Source organism: Hemiscyllium ocellatum, chromosome 12, assembly GCF_020745735.1.
Source record: "Hemiscyllium ocellatum isolate sHemOce1 chromosome 12, sHemOce1.pat.X.cur, whole genome shotgun sequence".
Classification (NCBI taxonomy): Eukaryota; Metazoa; Chordata; class Chondrichthyes; order Orectolobiformes; family Hemiscylliidae; genus Hemiscyllium; species Hemiscyllium ocellatum.
In genome coordinates, this window is record NC_083412.1 from 21866503 (window position 1) to 21889505 (window position 23003).

Here is a 23003-nt window from a genome sequence, read left to right on the forward strand (position 1 = left end):
GAATGAGCTGCCAGAGGAAGTGGTGGAGGCTGGTAGAATTGCAACATTTAAGAGAAGGTGCCAGTGTTGGACAGGTGTGTACAAAGTTAATAATCACTTGATGTTGTGTAATTTTGAAATAGAGGCAAGACAGGGTTTAGAGAGGGAATTTCAGAGCTGACACCCCGATAGGTGAAGGCACTGCCAGCATTGAAGGAACAATAAATATTGACAGGACAGACACAAGGCCAGAACTGAAGAAATGATGAGATCTGGAAGATTTGTAGTGTTGGAGGAAGTTATAAAGTTAGGAATAAAGTCATGAAAACAAAAATTAGAAGCTATAAAATTGAGATTTTGTTGGATTTGCTGAACTGAAGATCACAAATTAATCATGAGATATATTTCAAGTTTCCATTTTATAAGGACTAACCCAGGAGAAATTCACTGACTGTGTGTGGTGTTTGCAGATAAACTACTATAAATCCACGGTTTGTAAATGATTCTGTTTATTTTTCTGGTTATTAACTGTTCACATGAAACATTTCATCAGTTTAAAACCTAACTTATACTCTCACAAGAATGTTTATTAACTGTCCACTGAAAGCATGAAAATCTCATAGCAATGCATGTTGGGGTGAAATTAACGTATATGCAGCAGAAACACTGATAGTGGTCACTGGGTCAAAGGGCCTATTTCTATGCTGTAAATTTAATTCAAACTTAAACTCCTAAGACTTACTCACTTCGAAAGCATGGATTGACTCACAGGGGTGGTCTATGTCCTACCAAGTCTTAAAGTATATGAGTGGAGTTAAATCTTCCAAAGGTAATCAATGCTTTTTTTTCATTACCTACAATCCCAGCATCATCCTGAAGATCTTGTAGAAGAGAAAAGCTGGAGCGATCAGTGTTTCTATGAAAATCAGCAGTCATCCACTTAAAGGACAGAATCATGGAAAATATAGGGTTGTTAAAGCACAGAAAGAGACCCTTTGGGGCTATTACATCCATGCCAGTCATCAAACAACTAATTATTCTAAACCATTTTCCAGCACTTGGCCTGTAGCCTTGTTCATTATTGGATTTCAAGTGCTAATTTAGTAATAAGTTAACATCATGTAGGTTCCTTCTTCTACACCCTTTAAGCAGTGAGTGCCAGACATACATAACTCTTTGGGTGAAAAATATTTTCCATAATTCTTTCTAAACCTCTTGTTCGTTACCTTATAACTGTGCTCAATGGGAATCCAAGATGGCGGCGATCTGAGAAGATCGCACTGCAGAGCTTCACATCGTAGCAGAAGCGGGACAAACCTTTAACCCACCCAACTCAAGCCATTGTGATATTTGGGACTCCGGAAAGATCATGGAGTCCCAAGAAACTTCTAAAAATAAACTTACCTGTGTTTCGATCCGTCCAGAGATGCCGAAAAAGGGAGGAGGAGCATCCGAGGCCGGGTCTGCAGCTCAGCCTGCAGGATCCTCAGAGTCAATTACTTTCCAGGTCCTGGTGAATGAGCTCTCAAAATCTCGCGAGATGCTGGGGAAACAGTTTGAAGAGAAGCTGGCTCCAATCTCTCTCATGCTGCAGAAGCAAGAGCAGCAGCTGGGAGACCTGGAGAAGAGGACGGATGAGGTGCAGCACAGGGTCATAGTAGTGGAAGCTGATGCCAGTTCATCCAAGGATAGGTTCCAGGCCCTGGAGATGCAAGACAGTAATTTGCGTGACCAAGTGAATGATCTTGAGAACAGGCAGGAGAAGAAACATTTGGATCATCGGTTTGCCTGAGGGTAAGAAAGGTGAGCGGCCTGCAGAATATGTTGAGGACTGGCCACCAAAGTTCCTTGACTTGGAGGCTGGCACGAGAGGATTGAAGATAGAGAGCACTCACCAGGTCGCAGTGCAGAGATCGGGTCTGGGTCAACATCCTCCTCCTCTCTTGGTACGGTTTCATCATTACCGGGATAAGAAGAGTCATGAGGTTTCCAGAGTCCAGGGGAAGGATCCAAAGGCCCTAATCTGAAGGCTCTAAGACCATGTTCTTTCAGGGCTTCTCAGCAGCAGTGATCCAGAAATGAAAATCTTATGATGGTGTCAAGCGAAGACTGAAGGAGCTTGGGATTCAGTAGTCCCTGAGGCATCCGGCAGAGCTTTGGTACAACTTAGATGGATCCATACATCTCTTTGACACGTCGGGGAAGGCAAGAGACTTTGTGGACAAACTAACCTAATTTGAACAATTTTACTACATATTAATAGTGTTTTTTGGGTATGTGTTTATCATTTTGTAAAAGAAATGGAGGAAGTCCAGTTGGACCTTTATCTTTCTCTTTTTTCCTCTATTGATAATAATTTGTTTAAACTGTGTCTGGCGGCAGTTGACATATATATTTTCAATTTCTAAATTAGGGCATACCAAAGGATGGATGGGGTATTTATTCCCCAATTTAAAAAAACATGTTTTTTATTCATATTGCTCTTCAATGGGATGTTTATTCTTTTCTTACAGATTACTTATAGTGTGGAAACAGGCCCTTCGGCCCAACAAGTCCACACCAACCCACCACCCACCCATACATTTACCCCTTCACCTAACACTACAGGCAATTTAGCATGGCCAATTCACCTAACCTGCACACCTTTGGACTGTGGGAGGAAACCGGAGCACCCGGAGGAAACCCACGCAGACACGGGAAGGATGACTGTGTGGAGTTTGCACAGTCGCCTGAGGCGGGAATTGAACCCGGGTCTCTGGCGCTGTGAGGCAGCAGTGCTAACCACTGTGCCACCGTACCGCTGCTTCTGTTTGTGTTCGTGGTGTAGCTCTAGATGAGAGAAGTGAAGGTGGTTGGGATGGTTAGATGCCTACTTATGGGCAGTTTGGAATGGGTAGTTGCCCCTTCTAGGCAGGGGGTGAGTTCCCCAACTCATCGCTGTTGGCGCTGTATATGTTGGCGTGTTTTTTGTTGTTTTTAATTTTCAATAGTTTTGTAGATTTGTTAAATGTAGTAATTTTAGTTCATGTAGTTTTTATATTTGGTGGATCATGTGACACTAAGGCTCAGCAGTTTGTGGTTTGGGCTCCTCCTCTCTGGAATTTAAATGTTATTGCAGAAGATTATGGCTAGTGATCTGATTAAAATGGTGTACCTGGAATATCAAGGGAAGTCACTCACCAATTAAGAGGAAGAAAGTACTCTGAGTCTGAGAAAGGAGAAGGAAGGTCGATATTGCTTTATTACAGGAGACACGTTTGAATGACAAGGAGCATCTGAAATTACAGCAGAATGGCTTTAACCGAGTTTATTTTTCATCATTTAATACCAGAAGTAGGGGAGTGGCTACATTGGTTAGGAAGAATCTCCCATTTAAATTGTTGGAGTGTGTTAAAGACACACACGGGAGGTTTGTAATTCTTAAAGTCTTGATAAATGGGAAAGAATATGGTGTTTTAAATGTTTATTGCCCTCCAGCTGCTTCCCTTAAAGTTTTGGTTGACGCTTTTTCTAAACTGATAAGTCTTGAGTCCCGGCTCATCATTACAGGGGGAGATTTTAACTGTCTCATGGATCCCACAGTAGACAGGTTGCACAAAGGTCCTTCAATACCCTCTGTGCAAACTAAACAGTTAGTGGATCTGTGTGTGGAGTTGGTGGATGTCTGGAAGCATTTCCATTCCACAGGTAGGGATTTTACATTTTTCTCCAATCCGCACAGATATCACACCAGGTTTGACTTTTTTCTGACCCCTGCAGTAATTCGGATTTGGTGGCATCTTGTACGTTTGGTAATATTATCATCTCTGATCATGCTCCAGTGTACCTTATGGTTAAGATTAAGGACGTTACAGTGAGTTCGATGTAGTGGCGAATGGATCCCTTTATCCTCAAGGATAACAAGTTTGTGTAGCATTTCTTTAGGAAATTTCAGGCATTCCTAGACATCCACATAGGCTCGGTTGATAGCTCATCCGTTCTCTGCGAAACTGCCAAAGCCTATGCTAGGTGGTTAGTTATTTCATATTCCACCTGTAGGAAGCGGCAGAAGGGTGAGCAGCAATGTCTCCTTGAAGCACGGTTGAATGCAGCCAAGAAGGCCTACTTTGACAGACCTTCATTGGTCAAACTACAGAGGATTACAGCGCTGCAGTCTGCATTAAATTCCGCGCTCACGCAGACGGCAAAGAAGGAGCTGTCTTTTGCAAGGCAAAGGTTATACGAGCATGGTGACAATTCAGGCAAATACTTAGCATATCTCGCCAGGAAGAATAGTGCCCCACAAGCCATTACAGCAATTCTGGAAGGGTCTGGCTACCTAACATGTGATTCTAAAGAGATTCATGTGGTGTTCCAGAGATTTTACTCTTAAGTTATACCAATCTGAGGAATGTGAGGAGGGGCAGGCCAAAATGGAATCCTTTTTTAGGGATCTGAAGCTCCCGGGTGTGACTCCCGAACAACAATCCTTTCTCAATGTCCCGTTATCAGAGCAAGAAGTGCAAGAAGGTGTGAGGCAGCTTCAGAGTGACCGCGTTTACGGGTGATTTAATTGAGGCTTTCACGATAGTAAAAGATATATTTCCATTAGTGGGGGAGTCTAGAACTCAAAAAAATTCTGAAAATTAGAGTAAGACTTTTCAGGGGTCAAATTATGAAACCCTTTTACACTGAAAGGGTTGTGGAGTTTGAAACTAATTTCTACAAAGGAACAATTGACCTAGCATCAATTATAATTTTCAAAATGAGGTTGATAGATTTGTGTTTGCCAAAAGGTATTCAGGGATGTGTGGTAAAGGCTGGTATTTGGAGTTAGATCATTGATCAATTGTTATCTCATTGCGTGGTGGAACAGATGCCAGTGACTAAAGGATGCCTCGTGTTTTATGTTCTTATACCCAAACATAAGGTAAAAGTTGATTCCAACACAACAGCAAATAAGGAGAGGAAAGGATGAGTCACAGACAGAGTATAGAACACAGAAGAGTACAACACAAGAACAGGCCCTTCGACCCACCATGAGGTACGAAACTCAAGGCCAAGTTAAACTAATTTGTTCTGCCTGCCCATTGTCCATATCCCTCCATTCCTTGCATATTAACGTGTTTATCTAAAGCTCCTTAAAAGCCCCTTTTGTAGCTGCCTCCACCACTAGACACCTACCATCCTCTCATAAAAAAAACTCACACTCTTTTCCCAGTTTTTCCATCTCTGTGGTGTCTGTTTCAACGATACCAATACAATTTCTGATATGGGCTGACAAGTGGCAAGTTTGACCATCTCTAACAAGGCAGAATCTAACCATTACTCCTTGGCATTTAATGGCAATACCATTATTGAATCCTCCTATTATCATTGCCGGAAACTAAACTGGATGAACCATTCATGCAACTGATTTGGATGAGAACATAGAAGGCATGGTTAGTAAGTTTGCAGATGACCCCAAAATTTGTGGTATAGTGGACAGTGAAGAAGGTTATCTAAGATTACAAAGAAATGTTGATCAATTGGTTCAATGGACTGAGCGATAGCAGATGGAGTTTAATTTGGATAAATGTGAGGTATTGCATTTTGGTAAAACAAACAAGGGTGGTACTTGTACAACTGAAAGTAGGGCCCTGGATAGTGTTGTAAAACAAAGAGACCTGGGGTTTCAGGTACATAATTCTTTGAAATTTGCATCACAGGTAGACAGAATGGTTAAAAGGTGTTCATTATGCTTACCTTCTATATTCAAACATGTGAACAATGGAGTTGGGAATCATGGTGAGGTTGTGCAGGACATTGGTGAGGCCTCTTCTGGAGTATTGTGTCCAGTTCTGGTCACCCTGTTATAGGAAAGGTAAGAGGAGAACAATTTAAAAAGGACAACTTTTTCCACAAACTTTTAAATGTGTGTAATTAGCTATCAGAGAAAATGGGGGATATTGTTACAGTGTTTAAATGACATTTAGATAAGTTTATGATAAGAAAGGACATGAGCCAAGTGCAGATAGGTGGGATTAGTTTAGTTTGGGAATGTGGCTAGCATGGACTGGTTGGATTGAAGACTCTGTTTCTGTGTTGTCTGACTCTATGACTCCATTAATCCTTTCCTGAAACCTTTCAACAGCCTTAATACTGGGGTGACAGGTAAACCTGGATAACCTTTCTCTCAGAATAATTTTTGGTTCTTCAGTTTGACAGCCAGTCCACTGCAACACCAAAAAAATCTGAAACCCACATTATAGGAGGGATGTGATAGCACCGAAGAGGGTGCTGAGGATATTTATCAGGATGTTGCCTGGACTGGAGAGTTTCAGTTATAAAGATAGAAGAATTGGGACTGTTTTCTTAGAACAGAGGAGACTGAAAAAGGTCATGATTGAAATATATAAAATTATGAGGGGCACAAATAGGACAGACAGGAAGAAACTTTTCCCCTTGATGGAGGGCTCAATGACTGGGGACATAGAATTAACATAAGGGGCAGAAGGTTTGGAGGAGATGTAAAGAAAAACTTTTGCACCCAGAGGTTGGTGAGAATCCAGAACTCATTGCCTGAAAAGGTTGGTGAGGCAGAAACCCTTGTGACATTTAAGAAGCATTTAGATGTGCCCTTGTGCTGCCATATGATTCAAGTGCTGGGAAAACGGAACTAAATTAGGTAGATGGTTGTTTTTGACTGGCATAGACACAATGGGCCAAAGGACCTTTTTCTTTCCTTTAGATGTGTATGACTGTATGTGGGTGCTTGACTTTGGGTATAGCTGTAGCATGCAGAACTGATAATAACAGATTAATCTGACAGTGGCAATGGGATGAACACTCTGCAAATTTGTTCTATATAAGGTCTGGTATTTTCATTATCAAAACTTTACACTACACTTGTAGAAAAACATCGCAAGCTGCTTCACCAAAGTAATTAGACAATGTGTGACAATGAGATAAAAGAGATATTAGTAGCAGTAACAAAACACATTCTTAACTAAAAGCAAAATACTGCTGCCAGAAAACTGAGACATATATAGAGATTGTTGGTAGAACTCACTTGCTCTGGCAGCATTAGGGGATAGAGAAGCAGAGTTAACATCTTCAGAACTGAAAGGTGTTGGGATTTTATAAACCTATAGACAGAAGCTGAGTGGGTACAAGGGGGCAGGTGGTGTTAAGACCCAGAGCAAAAGCCAAAGACTTTGTTAATAGTGATGAAAGAAAAAGAGATGTAAAAGATATATAAATTAAGTTGAGAAAGGGGAAGAGAGGGTCCTCTCTACTAAGAACAAAGTAAAGAAGATACAAACAAGGCTGTGGAAGAGAGGAGGGGGAGACAATGGAAGAAAAATAGAGAACAGACATCATGCAGTCAGTTCTAAAGGTGTGGACATCAATACTGAGATCTCAAGGCTGTATAAAGTGCCTAAGTAGAAATTGATGTGCTGTTTGCCAAGCTTGCATCATATATCACTGGAACATCACCAAGGACAGTACTGTTAGCATGGCACAAGCTGGTTAACTGAAATGGCAAGCAACTGGGGGATCAGACTCATTCCTATGAACAATGCAGAGGTGTTCTACAAAATAGTCACCCAATATTTTTCTGGGCTTGCCAATGTAAAGGAGATCACATTGAGAGCAGAGAATGCAGGGGATTGAAAGAAGTATAAGTAAAACTCTACTTCACCTGAAAGGGATGTTTATCTTTGCTGATTAGATAGGTTTAGGCAAGATGATTCAAATAGATGGTTATGGTAGAGGATTTTAACTTTACAAACATAGACTGGGACTGCCATAGTGTTAAGGGTTGAGATGGAGAGGAATTTGTTAAGTGTGTACAAGAAGATTTTCTGATTCAGTATGTGGATGCACCTACTAGAGAAGGTGCAAAACTCGACCTACTCTTGGGAAATAAGGTGACTGAGGTATCAGTGGGGGAGCACTTTGGGGCCAGCTACCACAATTTCATTAGATTTAAAATAGTGATGGAAAAGGATAGACCAGATCTAAAACTTGAAGTTCTAAGTTGGAGAAAGGCTAATTTTGATGGTTTTAGGCAAGAACTTTCAAAAACTGATTGGGGGCAGATGTTCACAGGTAAAGGGATGGCTGGAAAATGGGAAGCCTTCAGGAATGAGATAACGAGAATCCAGAGAAAGTATATTCCTGTTAAGGTCAAAGGAAAGGCTGGTAGGTATAGGAAATGCTGGATGACTAAAGAAATTGAGGGTTTGGTTAAGAAAAAGAAGATAGCATATGTAAAGTATAGACAGGATAGATCGAGTGAATCCTTCGAAGAGTATAAAGGCAGTAGGAGTATATTTAAGAGGGAAAAAAAGGGGACATGAGATAGCTTTGGGAAATAGAATTAAGGAGAATCCAAAGGTTTTTACAAATACATTAAGGACAACAAAAAACTAGGGAGAGAATAGGGCCCCTCAAAGATCAGCAAGGCGGCCTTTGTGTGAAGCTGCAGAAAATGCAGGAGAAACTAAACGAGTATTTTGCATCAGTATTTACTGTGGAAAGGATACGGAAGATATAGAATGTAAGGAAATAGATGGTGACATTTTGTAAAAGGAGGAGGAAGTGCTGGATGCCTTAAAACGCATAAAGGTGGATAAATCCCCCGGACCTGATCAGCTGTACCTTAGAATTCTGTGGGAAGCTAGAGAAGTGATTGCTGGGCCTCTTGCTGAGATATTTGTATCAATGATAGTCATAGGTGAGGTACCGGAAGACTGGAGGTTGGCTAACGTGGTGCCACTGTTTAAGAAGGGTGGTAAGGACAAGCCAGGGAACTATAGACCAGTGAGCCTGACGTCAGTGGTGGGCAAGTTGTTGGAGGGAATCCTGAAGGACAGGATGTACATGCATTTGGAAAGGCAAGGACTGATTAGGGATAGTCAACATGGCTTGGTGAATAGAAAGTCATGTCTCACAAACTTGATGGAGCTTTTTGAAGAAGTAACAAAGAGGATTGATGAGGACAGAGTGGTACATGTGATCTATATGGACTTCAGTAAGGCGTTCAACAAGGTTCCCCACGGGAGACCGCTTAGCAAGGTTAGATCGCACGGAATACAGGGAGAGCGAGTCATTTGGACACAGAACTGACTCAAAGGTAGAAGACAAAGGGTGGTGGGGGAGGGTTGTTTTTCAGACTGGAGGCCTGTGACCAGTGGAGTGCCACAAGTATCAGTGCTGGGTCCTCTATTTTTTTGTCATTTACATAAATGATTTGGATATGAACATAACAGGTGTAGTTAGTAAGTTTGCAGATGACACCAAAATTGGAGTTGTAGTGGACAGCGAAGAAGGTTACCTCAGATTATAACAGGATCTTAATCAGATGGGCCAATGGGCTGAGAAGTGGAAGATGGAGCTTAATTCAGATTTTGGGAAAGCAAACTTAGCAGGACTATACATTTAAGGTCCTAGAGAGTGTTGTTGAACAAAAAGGCCTTGGAGTACAGGTTCATAGCTCCTTGAAAGTGGAGTCGCAGGTAGATAGGATAGTGAAGAAGGCGTTTGGTATGCTTTCTTTTATTGTATTGAGTACAAGAGTTGGGAGGTCATGTTGCGGCTGTACAGGACATTGTTTAGGCCACTGTTGAAATATTGTGTGCAGTTCTGGTCTCCTTCCTATCGGAAAGATGTTGCAAAACTTGAAAGGGTTCAGAAATGATTTACAAGGATGTTGCCAGGGTTGGAGGAATTGAGCTATAGGGAGAGGCTGAACAGTCTGGGACTGTTTTCCCTGGAGTGTCGGAGGCTGAGGGGTGCCCTTATAGAGGTTTACAAAATCATGGGGGGCATGAATAGGATAAATGGACAAAGTCTCTTCCCTGGGGTCGTGGAGTCCAGAACTAGAGGGCATAGGTTTAGGGTGAGAGGGGAAAGATATAAAAGAGACCTAAGGGGTAACTTTTTCACACAGAGGGTGGTATGTGTATGGAATGAGCTGCCAGAGGAAGAGGTGGAGGCTGGTACAATTGCAACATTTAAAAGGCATTTGGATGGGTATATGAATAGGAAGGGTTTGGAGGGATATGGGTCGGGTGCTGGCAGGTTGGACTAGATTGGGTTGGGATATCTGGTCAGCATGGACGGGTTGGACTGCAGGATCTGTTTCCATGCTGTACATCTCCATGACTATGACTCTATTAGGGCCTAGACTGCTGGAAAAGTAGTCATTCATACTTAAGATAAAAGAGGCCTGATAATAGACATATGAAATTTTGAAATTAAGGGATTAAGATTCATTTTAAATAGTAGTATAGCCCATTCAGTTAATAGATATAGTGAACAATATGGGTACAACAGAGATAAACTGCACAGAAAGGCTCTGGACACTAGATGGTGCCAAAAGCTTCAATGTTGCTCCTTTCCTAAAATATTTTGACTCAGATAATGTCTTCTAATGGCCAGATAGATAGTCATTGTACTCGTGAATGTTACAGGAACCCCAACTCAGCTACTTGGAGAGAACTGCAATTCTAACACCTGAGTAACTATTTGCCAACGGCCTCCCCAACTATCCACAGACCCATGACAATTCTTTGTAACTGCAATAGTCTTCGCAATTTCACTCATGAACTCAAGCAAAGAAGAAAGATAAATGAAATAAGCAGATCTACATCTGGGATCTTAAAACTAAAAGTGCAGAGAATTCACATTAATATCAAAATCCAGTGAGTCCAGATGGTTGAAAATAGTAGCTACACAATTCCTTCAAAGTTGGGAGATCATAAGGCAAGATGACTACTGTAGATAAGGAACCAGCCTGCTTTCCAGGTAAATACAAAAATCTTTGGAAACAGATTTGAATAAGCTTAAACTTTCAAGCAGGCTTCATTATTGGCCTGGCACAGAATATGTTGTGTCCAACTGGAAAACATCTGACCTTCAGTCACTCACAGTCTATTTATTTACTCCTTGTAGAAGAGAATACAAAATACAAGAGAGAAGGATAGGGCTGGAGGTGGACCAACAGAACTAATCTAGCTGATTGGTGCAAGCTCTGTCTGGAGTACAGTGATTGTCATGATTGTGGCTTTGCCATGACCAAATCATATCCCTGGATTTTATCTCCTCAATGTTTCACATGTAAAGCAATGATATCCATGGAGTCAATTTCTTTGAAAATACACTGTTAAGGATGTGGAGCCATTTACAAGCATGTAAGTCCAGTTAGACATTCGGTTGGGTTTTCACCTGGTGATTTATATTCACAAGTGAGCATTAGCAGACCCTGATGGCAGGGATAGCTGTGGTGAGTCACTTTCAGGCAGCATTAGCCAATTCGACTTTTGTTCAGCTGGATAATGATGCTGATCCCTGGGTGCTATCTTTCACAAAGCTAAAGCCACAGGTTTGCCACAACTCCATGGAGATTTTAAAAAGGCCCTTCTATGGGAGTCAAGACCATGTACAGTATGGATGCAAACATATCTGCCACCTTCAGTGGGATTATAGATGCCTAAATGTGAGTGTCACTGATTTTTAACTAAACTGTTCTGCAGCAGGAAAGAATAATGTCACATTGACCTAGTAGAGGGACAATAGAGAAAGGGGACATAGCAGGGGGAAGTCCACACAGAGAATTCCCACATGTCACCTGTACCTGCCCTTTCAATCAGTATTATATATGATGTCTCATTTAGTGGTGATCAACGATGCAGAAGGGCAAGTGGAGTGATCATTGATGAGGCCCTCAGATCTTTCAAAACCTAGATAGTAACAACCAAGTCACAGTCAGGGCATGGTTGTGAGAAGCAGCTCTAACTCTGCTGAAGCTGGACAGGATGTGTCAGATAGAAGTGGTAGGAAATGCAATTTAAAGCAATTATAATTCATCAAAGATGGGCACTTTGATAGACGTTCATATTATCAAGTTTCCTATTTAAGAACAATACATACAATTTATTAATTAGGAATACTTCCAATTATTCTTCAAGGTTCAACCTACTCTTTCATTTGTTTCATTATGAATGTCAATACAGAAAGCAACCTATTGGACATATTTGCACTATGTGAATGAGTGGTAATAACAGTTGTGTGCAAAGTGAGTTGTATTTATCATTTATTGCAGTTAAAAAGACTAACTGGACCTTTGTACAAATAGGGCATCCAGGGAATCCTTGGCAGCAAAGGATATTGAGTATTGAGAGTACAATCATTCTGAATATTCTCATCACAGGGAAGGTTTACCTAAGTCCCAGCCGCAACAAAAGATCTACAACCTGCATGGTATACTTATCAGCAGCCAAATACTGTGAGACCTTCATACAGCTCCAGAAACATTTTTAAAAGAATCAGGGATTTTAAAAAAATAGAAATATTATGGACCAGACCAGAAATCCCCTCAAAATATTTTCAGAAGGTAGTCTAGACCCTAACCTTTTCTTATTTCAAAGGCAAATGTAAAGTGCAATGTTCTGTATGTAATGCAACCGGTCAAACTACTCATCCTTAAGCAAAACATGACTTATTTAAACAGTACAGTTAATCTACAACAAAGGAAAGGGCAACTTGGAATAACTTAACTCAATTGGAAAACCTAACTGAATAATAGACACTGTAACTGTACTAATTGACTGTTCCAATTTAATAGCATCCCATAAACGCATCCTTTGGCAAAAAAGCAAATTCAGAAAAACAGATTTTGTCTCACATGCAATTTAGTAGCCTTGGAAGAGAACCCTCAGCTTTTGGTCATAATCGAAAGAGGGAAAAATAGCTTCCATTTCTTCAAGTCCACAACAGCAACTGCTGAAACTTAAATGTAAAAAAACTAAATAAAACTAGAAATCCTGGTCTGAGAAAGCTGGCCATATTATCCATTCATCGTAGATTGCCACCTCATCGGTGTGCTCCTGAGATCTCATGAGCAATGCCATCTGGAGCTATGCTCCTGGTAGGGTCACCCATGGAGGTAAGGTCGAGGGTGAGGTCCCTGACGAAGAAAAATCCAACCGAGACCTCAATGGTGGAACAGGCGGTCAATGTTACTTCAAACTCAACAGCTGTGAAAGTGAATGAAGGCTGAAACAAATCCATCAGCTCCAATCATTATGGTCCCCATGCCATTAATCATAGAGTCATAGAGATGTACAGCATGGGAATAGACACTTTGGTCCAACCAGTCCATGCCAACCAGATACGGAATCAGTTGGTTAATTTGTGAAATATTGTGTGCTTCTTGGAGTGCAACATCAAGTACATGTTAAGCAAATACACGCACAGGCATCTTTGCTCTGTGTGCTACTTCTTCAAGTCATTCGGCGATCAGTGGAGGCGACGGGAGCAGGCAATGTGATGGCTGGAACCTCCTAGTTAAGAACAGGCATGAAGGCGGTGAGTACTTGATTCAGTCGCTCAACTTTTATACAGAAGCAGGAAAGTTGTTCGATAGCAGTATTCACATCTTAGCAGCCCTATTTGGGATCCACTCTGCTCATCCCGAACTGGGAGAGGACTAGAAAAGGTGCCCTGCTTCACACTACCTGACTGGAAAACCACGTCCAGAGGGATCACCATTATGCAGTCGAAAAACAGTGAGAGTGAAACTATCAAATTTAGAATCTGGAATATACAAAATCTGATGGATAACCCAAACTCAGACCGGCCAAAGAAGAGAACTGCCTTTGTTGCCTGAGAACTCCAAAAATTTAACTTTGACATCGTTGCTCTGAGTGAGACCCATAGAGCTGGAGAAGGGCAACTAAAAGAAGAGCAAGGTCAATACACCTTTATCTGAAAAGATTTTGATCCTGAACAACCTGAGGATCCATGGAGTAGCTTTTGCCATCCGAAACAGCGCACTTGAGAAGCTGACAGAGCATCCACTGGGAATAAATGAAAATTTCAAGACTCTGCGAATCCAGCTTGTCGAGAACCAACATGCCAGCATCATCAATGCCTATTCTCCAACTCTAGATGCTGACACAAAGGAGAACTTCTATGCTCAACTTGACAATGTCCTTTCCTCTGTTCCCAACAACGACAAGATCATTCTCTAGGAGACCTCAATGCCAGAGTCAGGAAAGATCATAGGCTCTGGACTGGAATAATATGCAAGAAAGGAGTTAGCAAGGCCAATGCTAATGGAACACTCTTCCTCACCAAATGAGCTGAAAACAATCTGGTGATTACAAACACCTTATTGCAGTAGAAAAAGAGGCATAAAGTCTTCTGGCAGCATCCACGCTCCAAACACTGGCACCTCATTGACTACATCATTGTACTGACGAATGCTAGGCTGACCACCTTGTCAACCATGACAATAAAAATTCGGCCCAAAAGGAAACACCAAAACTAGAACATTATCAAGAAATTCAATGTTGACATCCTCCAAGACATCAACCATGTACAGAAGTTACAACAAAATCTTCAAGAACAACTGTCTCAACAAATCTCACCATCCGTAGAAGATTACTGGAATCAGTTGAAGAATGCTATCATCACCTCCTGTAAAGAAACAATTGGGTTCAAAATGAAAAAACATCTGGATTGATTCAATGATAATGACAAACTACTCCAACAACTTATTGACGAAAAGAGAAAAGCTTTCATTGCCTTACAAAATGACCAACAATCAGCTACCAAAAGGAAATGCTATTAGGAATGCAAGGCTGCAGTCCGGAAGAGCACTCGAAACCTGAAAAACCAATGGTGAAGGAACAAAGCTCAGGAAATCCAACAACTAGCGGATACCAATGACACTCAAGGCTTCTTCAATACAACTAAAGCTATTTTTGGCCCATCCACTCATGGTCAAGCCTCTCTCAAAAGCAAAAATGGTTCAACCATCTTGACGACCAATGCTGACATCAATTCTAAATGGAAAAAGCACTTTGAAGATCTTTGAAATCAAACTGTCCCATTTGACAGGAATGTGATCAACAACATTCCAAAACAGTTCATTAACAACTCCCTAAGCAAAATACCAACACTTGAAGAAATCAAGGAAGCCATCAAAACCTTAAAAAACAACAAGGCCACTGGACTCAATAGAATTCCAGCCAAGATCTACAAAATTGGAGGTAACCTGCTTCATTACCAACTACATCAATTTCTCATCAAGATCTGTACCAGCAGACTTTAGAGACTCAGCAATCGTTACCATCTACAAAAGGAAAGGTAATCGATCTGAATGCGGAATTTCCCTGTTAGTAACAGCCAGAAAGATCTTCACTCACGTCATGAACAACCGGCTTAAGCCTTTAGCCAAGAAGATCCTTCTGGAGATCATCACATGGAACAATCGACATGATCTTCACCATGCGACAACTACATGAATATCATGAATAACTTTAACGTTTGTACATGGCATTCATCGATCTTACCAGAGCCTTTGACTCAGTATCAAAAAAACTCCAATGGAATGTCTTACTCACGTATGGATGCCCTGAAAAGTACATTCCAATGCCTAGACTCCTCCACGGTGTCATGCATGCCATAGTTGTGGTCAGCAACAGTAACTATGAATCTTTTCATGCCAGATCAGGAGTAAAACATGGGCAGCACAGTGGCACAGTGGTTAGCACTGCTGCCTCACAGCGCCAGAGATCAGGGTTCAATTCCCACCTCAGATGACTGACTGTGTGAAGTTTGCACATTCTCCCCGTGTCTGCGTGGGTTTCCTCCACGTGGGTTTCCTCCCACAGTCCAAAAATGTGAGGTTAGGTGAATTGGCCATGCTAAATTCCCCATAGTGTTAGGTGCAGGGGCTGAGAGAAATCGGACAGAACCATCAATTCAACTTGGCGAAACAACCCTGGAAAACGTGGACCACTTTCCGTATTTTGGAAGTCCCCTCTCCTTCGTCAGTGACCTTAGTGACAAGATCCAACATCGTTTTAAATGCGCTGGAACAGCTTCAAACAAGCATCTTTCATGTTCGTGACACCCAGACAGACACAAAATGCTAATTACAAAGCAGTGGTGATCCCAATGCTCCTGTATTCATCAGAAACTTGGACAACATACTGACAATCTATGAAGGCACTTGAAAAATTCCATCAAAGTTGCCTTCAAAACATCTTGAATATCAGATGGGAAGATAGAAGAACCAATGTCAGCATGCCGAATGAAGCAAAAACAAAAGCATTGAAGCCTATGTTATCAAGAACCAACTAAGATAGAGCGGTTAAGTTGTTTGGATGAAAGACTAATGTCTGCTGAAACAAATCTTTTATTTCCAGCTTAAAGAAGGCAAATGTAAAACAGGTGGACAACAGAAGAGATTCAAAGATGTTTTAAAAGCCAACAGGAAGAAAGGTAACCTTAACATCAACAATTGGGAAATCAATGCCAAGAATAGGAAACTCTGGCAAATCATCAGAGTAGGAACAGCAACTTTCAAAGCCAACAGATGTACAGAACTAGACAAAAGAAAACGAAAGCGAGGCAGCAACAACCCGTCCTGAATATGGAAGAACTTTCAAAGCCAGGATTGAACTCGTAAGCCACCTGAGAGTCCATGAATAGATCAAAGGAATGAAGACCATCATTCTTGATCTCGAGGGATAGCCACGATGACGACTGTTCGAACTTTAAAACAAAACCCAAGGCCACACAAGCTGTTAATTGTAGTGATTCTGGTAGACTGCCGTCACCTTTGCCTCACAACCTCTCTTCAAAAAAAACCTGGATAAAACAACTTCTTAAAGCATTGTCACAAGGGCAGTGGTAACTTTCACAGCTGATTCACGATAACCAAGACAGGTGATGTGGCTGCAGCTGTTGTCGACTTGATATGTTTATACAGCCAGAGAAAACACTGAGCATCTGAGAATCAAGAAACTGAGCCTCTATGCACTGACCTTGCGATGACCTAATGTCTCTTATGACTTTATTTCTTTCCTATTTACCTACCACACCTCTCTTGTGCACCTCTATTCTGCAGGGTGCCTCCCATTCTAATGTGATTCATTGAAGTCTGGAAATTTGAAAAAGCTTTAGTATTAAAATCACTCTCTGGCAAAAGAGGGAACCATTGCAACTTCAATAAGTGAGCTTCTACTCACATAGAATAATGAGAATTTTCAATACACACCTGAATTACTTCCATTTCCTGGCCCATTTCGCAAGTACCAAGAAACCTGTATTACTCGAATTAAATTTGAGCTAAAAACAATTAAATGACAAGTGGCAAATAACATTTACACTACATCAGTGTTAGACAATGACAATCTCCAACAAAAGAGAATTTAATTATTGCCACTTGACATTCAAAAGTATTAGGCAAAAGTATCTGGTGCCTAATGGAAAGTTAGGTTCCTAATAACTGAAAATGCCGCAGTTCCACAGGCTGTCAGGAGAATTACACCTGCCACAGTGTCATTTGCCTGGAAAAAATAACACATATTTCCACATACCAGGCCCAGTCGAACAAGTCAAGCTTCCCAAACAAACGTATGCTGTAAGAAATGCTTACCCCAACTCAAAGATGACTGTTTCTTCAGGATTGTGCTTTACTTTTGTTGTCACTGAAATAACTCCACAGAGGCCAGTAAAATATCACTAAGTCACCCTTTATTTACACATGAACAGTGCTTGACTTTAGTATTACCTTATTCAGAATCAGCTACCAGAGTGTCAGTATCTCTGAGAATCACATTTTCTTTTCCTTAGAATCATATTTTTTTTTCAATTTCCACCACCAGGAAAATAGGAAAACACCCGAGTGGCCAGTGACAAGCAGTGCCCTCCACAAAAGGGCAACGCTGTGTGATCAAAACAGTGAAGGGGAGGGCAGGGACTAAATCAAAATAGAGTTGGAGGGGGAAATAATGCATTCCACTCTCTCCTGGTTATATTTTTTTGACAAGGTGCACAAATCTTTATTCAATTTCCACCACCAGAAAATAGGAAAATAGAATCATATTTTATTTTTTTAATTTTTTTATTATTATTCCCCCACACTACTGCCTAACTGCGGTAGTGCTTATTTTTTTCCCCAGCACCCATAGTGTGTGTGTGCAGGTGTGAGACACAGTGAGAGACACAAAGTGCACAAATCTTTTTTCAATTTCCACCACCAGGAAAATAGGAAAACACCCAAGTGGCCAGTGACAAGCAGTGCCCTTCACATCAAAGAAGGCAACGCTGTGTGATCAAGAATCATATTTTATATCTGTCAGCCAGGGTTCCCTGTTTGGATTAAATGCCCCAATCAGAGAACTCCTACTCTGTGATGACCAACATCATTACAATCACTACTCACACCACCTAAGTTCCCGTACTTGACAAATCCCTTTCTATTTATACACCTGTATCCAACTAATAGGGTTATATTGGCAGTTTTCAAATCCTCTCAGGTGTTTCCTGAATCTCAGGATTCTTCAAAGATTACTACCTGTGTGTGTGATTACTCATATTTAAGTAGAGCACAGTTGTTTGCAAAGTTTCTCACTCTCAAACTGAATATTACATTTTACCATGAAATAGTCAATGTTTCCAAGTGGCTCTTTTATCCTGAGCTAACTATTCAGAATAACTACTGTATTCTGAGACACTACTCCCAAATGTGTCTTCTTTCCCTTGTTTACTTATCCACCTATATGGATTTTGCATCATCCAGGCCAAGGTCATTTCTTACTAATGTACTAATTCCAACCCCTACTAATGAATCTCATAGTAACCCTCCCCTTCCTGACTGTCCTATTGAAAGGTCACATACATTTGAATATTCAGTTCTCAGCTTTATTATCCTTGCAATAATGTCTCTGTAATAGCTATAAGATCTTAATTTCTATTTCTGATGTTAATTCATTTATTGTGTTATGAATACTTTATGCATTAGTGTAAAGAACCATTAATTTTGCCTTGTTACCTTTTCTTCCCTCTTTGCTCCTAATGGCTGTGTTTTTTATGCACTCTCCTATCTGGGGTATGTTGTCAAAATAGCTGCCTTACAATGATACCATTTCCTTTTGATTTGCAAGCCTGCATCTTCTGCCAGCTAGCTGTCCACCCTCCACTCCAGCAATTAGTTTAAAATCCTCTCTACAGCTCTAGTCACTCAATTTGCCAGAACAATGCTCCCAGGCCAATTCAAGTGAAACTTGTCTGACAGAGCTCCCTTCTGCCCCAGTAGTGGTGCCAATGCCCCATAAACTAAAATCCACACAAATCTTTTCACCACTCATTTACTTTACTTACTCAATGCCAATTTGTCTATGGATCATGTAGTAACCCATAGACTATTACTTTGGAGCTTCTGCTTTTATATTTAGCTCCTAACTATTCAAAGTCTTTTGAGAGAACCTCCTTTCCAGTCCTATCAATGTTGTTAGTACCAACTGGATGACAACAACTGGATCCCTCCCCTCCTTCTCCAGGTTCTTCTCTAGCCCCATGATTATGTCCTTAACTGCTGCACCAGGCAGGCAACATAGTTTTCAGGACTCACAGTCATGGCTACAGAGAACAGCATCTATCCCACCAATTATACTGTCTCTTCTTACTACTATATTCTTATTTCCTCTCCCCACCTCAATGTCTCCCTTCACCATGGTCTGGTTGCTCATCCTCCCTACAGTACTATTCATATCCACACAGCCTGCGAGAAGTTTGCTACTCTTGCAATAATTATAGCGACTGAGGCTCCTTGACAGTTGCCCCTTGGGTCACAACATTTGCCCCGCCTCCTGTTCTTGATCACAGATCATGGCTGAATTACCTAATGTAAGGGGTGTAACTGCCACCTGCAGCAAGGTGTCTAGGTGACTTTGCCCGATGCTGCACAATGTCTGTAGATCAAACTCCAGATGCTCAACTTGGATCTGAAGTTGCTTCAGCAGCAAACAACTTGCCGCAGATGTGATCACTCTGGATTACCTTGGCATACATGCTGCAGCTACAACACATCATCTGACCTGTCATCTCTATCATATTTCATTAAGTTAATAAAAAAAATCACGAACACTCCTGCTCTTTACACTTTACTATTTCACATTATTAATACGTTCGTATTAGCCTTAAGTTTTTGAGAGAAGACTGATGAGCTGAATACCTCCCTCTCACTTTAAAGACTTGATATACTTACCAATCAGCTGCCTTGTTGAGACAAGAATCTACTAAACCCTCTCCTTTCTCCTCTGAATTCCTTGAGACACTTTATTCCTTCTCTCGATTTTACGTCGCCCTCCTTCAGACGATTGTCATTTATTTTAATGAATGCTTTTGGAGCTTATTTTGCTCAAATTAACTGCCTCGTTCACTACACTACACACTGTGGCTACGTGAGTACGAACGACTGTGAAGAGGTTTGATCAATTCTGCGGATAAGTGTAAGGCGCCATCTAAGCGCAACTCGTCGCTGCCCCTCAGGGCAACGAGCGCAGCCTCAGGCCAACCGCCCGGCCGGTGGGGGGCGCATGCGCGCTGTGGCCGGGGAAGATGGCGGTGCGGGTGGCGGTTGGTCTCGCGCGAACAGCGGGCTCTTCGCCGCCGGGGAGATGAAGCAGCCGTCTCTCCGAGCCGCAGTCAGTGAGCGCAACTCGGCCCGGCTTTCCGGGGTAAGTGGAGGTTTGGGATGGAGGGGAATGGACGAATTGGAGGGGACGGGGAGGTGGGTGTTTCACTGGCTAAAAGGTGGTTGGTCCGGGGGACGGGGACAGATGGGCTGCAGGTTGAGGGAGGCGGGGAAAGTGGAAGGTAGCGAGGTTTAGATGAGGAGAGATGGGGAACTTCGATAGGTAGGTGGTGGGGGATTGGATGGGTAAAGGGAGTCTGGTGGTAGAGGATTACACAAGGCGAGAGTGAGGACTGCAAATGCTGGAGATCAGAGTCAAGATTAGAGTGGTGCAGGTCAGGCAGCATCCGAGGAGCAGGAAAGTCGACGTTTCAGGCTGGACGGTTAGACAAGTGATGGGGGTTAGATGAGTGCAGGGGATTCAGGTGGCGGGGGTCGGTTGGGTAAAGGGAGTCAGGTGGCAGGGGATTAGACAAGTGCAGAGAGTTCAGGTGATGGGGTAGATGGGTGCAGAGGTTCAGGTGGCAGGGGATTAGACAGGTGGAGATGGTTAAGTGGCAGGAGATTAGACAGGTGCAAGGGTTTCAGGAGTTGGGGATTAGATGGGTCTGGGGATCATGTGGCGAGGGATTAGATGTCAGGGAATGAGATGGGTGCAAACAGTTCAGGTGGCAGGGGATTAGATGAGTTTAAGGGCTGAGGTGGCCGGGATTAGACGGGTGCAGGGGATCTGGTGGCAGGGGTCGGTTGGGTAAAGGGAGTCAGGTGACAGGGGATTAGACAAGTGCAGAGAGTTCAGGTGATGGGGTGGATGGGTGCAGATGTTCAGGTGGCAGGGGATTAGACAGGTGTAGATGATTAAGTGGCAGGAGATTAGACAGGTGCAAAGGGTTTCAGGAGTTGGGGATTAGCCGGGTGCAGGGGATCAGGTGGCGGGGGATTAGCCGGGTGCAGGGGGTCAGGTGGCGGGGGATTAGCTGGGTGCAAGGGATCAGGTGGCGGGGGATTAGCCGGGTGCAGGGGATCAGGTGGCGGGGGATTAGCTGGGTGCAGGGGATTAGGTGGCGGGGGATTAGCCGGGTGCAGGGGATCAGGTGGCGGGGGATTAGCCGGGTGCAGGGGGTCAGGTGGCGGGGCATTAGACGGGTATAGGGATCAGGTGGCGGGGGATTAGATGAGTGTAAGGGCTCAGGTGGCTGGGATCAGATGGGGGCGGGGGATTGGACGGGTGCGGGGGGGGTCAGGTGGTTGGGGAATTAGACGGGTGCAGTGAGGCAGTTGATGGGGGATTACATGGGTGAAGCGGGGGGTTAGGTGGCAGGGATTAGATAAGTGTCTGGGGTTAGGTAGTGAGCAATTAGATGGGTGCAGGGGGTAGGTTGCGGGGATTAAATTGAAGTGAGTGGAAGGGAGGTAAGTGTGTTAGCTGGGCCTTCAGTGGGGGAGGTAAGTGAGAAGGTTAGATGGGCCTCCATTGGAGAAGAGACATAGGAGGGTTAGATGATATGAGAGGTGATGGGTTAGTTTGGAACTGGGGGACGTGAGAGTAACTTAGATGGGTAAAGGAAGTTAGGTGTGGTGGACGTTTAGAGAGAGATTAGATTGGCACAGGTGGGCTACCAGTACAGAGGAGAGGAGAGTGACTTAGGCTTGGTGGAGTTGAGGATTACTAGATGGGTAGGTGGGAGCGGTAGGTAAGTGGGTATGGTGATATGGGGTTTGGGTGGGTAGGGGTCAGATGGTGAGGTTTAGAAGGGTTGGGGGAGATATGTAGAGGTTATGGGAGAGGTTACAAGTGTGTTAAGAGGTTGGGGTTTTCTGGTGTGTACGGATTGTTTGTGGGGTACAGATGGTAAGAGAAAAGTAAATGGGAGGGTAGGTGGAGAATGGAAGTGGTAGCTATACAGAGGACAGTAGGTACAGGTAGGTGGGAAGAGAGGTAGATGTTCAGTGAGTTTGACGGGAGTTGGGTTAAAACGATTGCAGGCAGTTAGAAGGCTTGGAGATTAAGCTGGTAATTGAAAGGTGGGGGTGTATAGCTGGGCAGTAGAGAAGTGGGCAATGGTTAGTTGGGTAGGAGTTAGTAGGGGACTGGGTACTTAAATGGTTGGTGGATGAGGTGGGGAGTATTAGATGGTTGGATGGGAGTGAGATGGTTTGGGGCATGGGATGGATGATAAGGTAGGGTTGTTTGCTTGTGTAGGGATGAGGTGGCACCAGTTAATGAGTAGCGGGGGAAGGGGTTGGATAAATAGAGGGAAGGTGAGGGTTCAGTTTTGGGGACAGGGTTAGATGAGTAGTGGGGTGGTTGTGGTGTTAGATGAGTAGGTGAGTTGGGACAGTTTAGATGGTTGGGTGGATAAGAGAGAAGGGCATGGTGGGCTTTCAGGTATGGATTAGATTAGATTAGATTACTTACAGTGTGGAAACAGGCCCTTCGGCCCAACAAGTCCACACCGACCCACCGAAGCGCAACCCACCCATACCCCTAACCTAACACTACGGGCAATTTAGCATGCCCAATTCACCTGACCCGCACATCTTTGGACTGTGGGAGGAAACC

The 23003-nt window shown here is 42.8% G+C and overlaps 1 protein-coding gene across 4 annotated transcripts in view; it reads left to right on the top strand.

The window, feature by feature from the left end:
- Window positions 1–20358: 20358 nt before the first annotated feature.
- fndc3a (fibronectin type III domain containing 3A) overlaps window positions 20359–23003 on the top strand; it is a 218447-nt gene continuing 215802 nt past the window's right edge. For all 4 annotated transcript variants that reach the window (XM_060833376.1, XM_060833378.1, XM_060833374.1 and 1 more), the window contains exon 1: window positions 20359–20483. The gene's annotated coding sequence lies outside the window, so the exon portion shown is untranslated. The remainder of the gene's footprint in view (window positions 20484–23003) is intronic.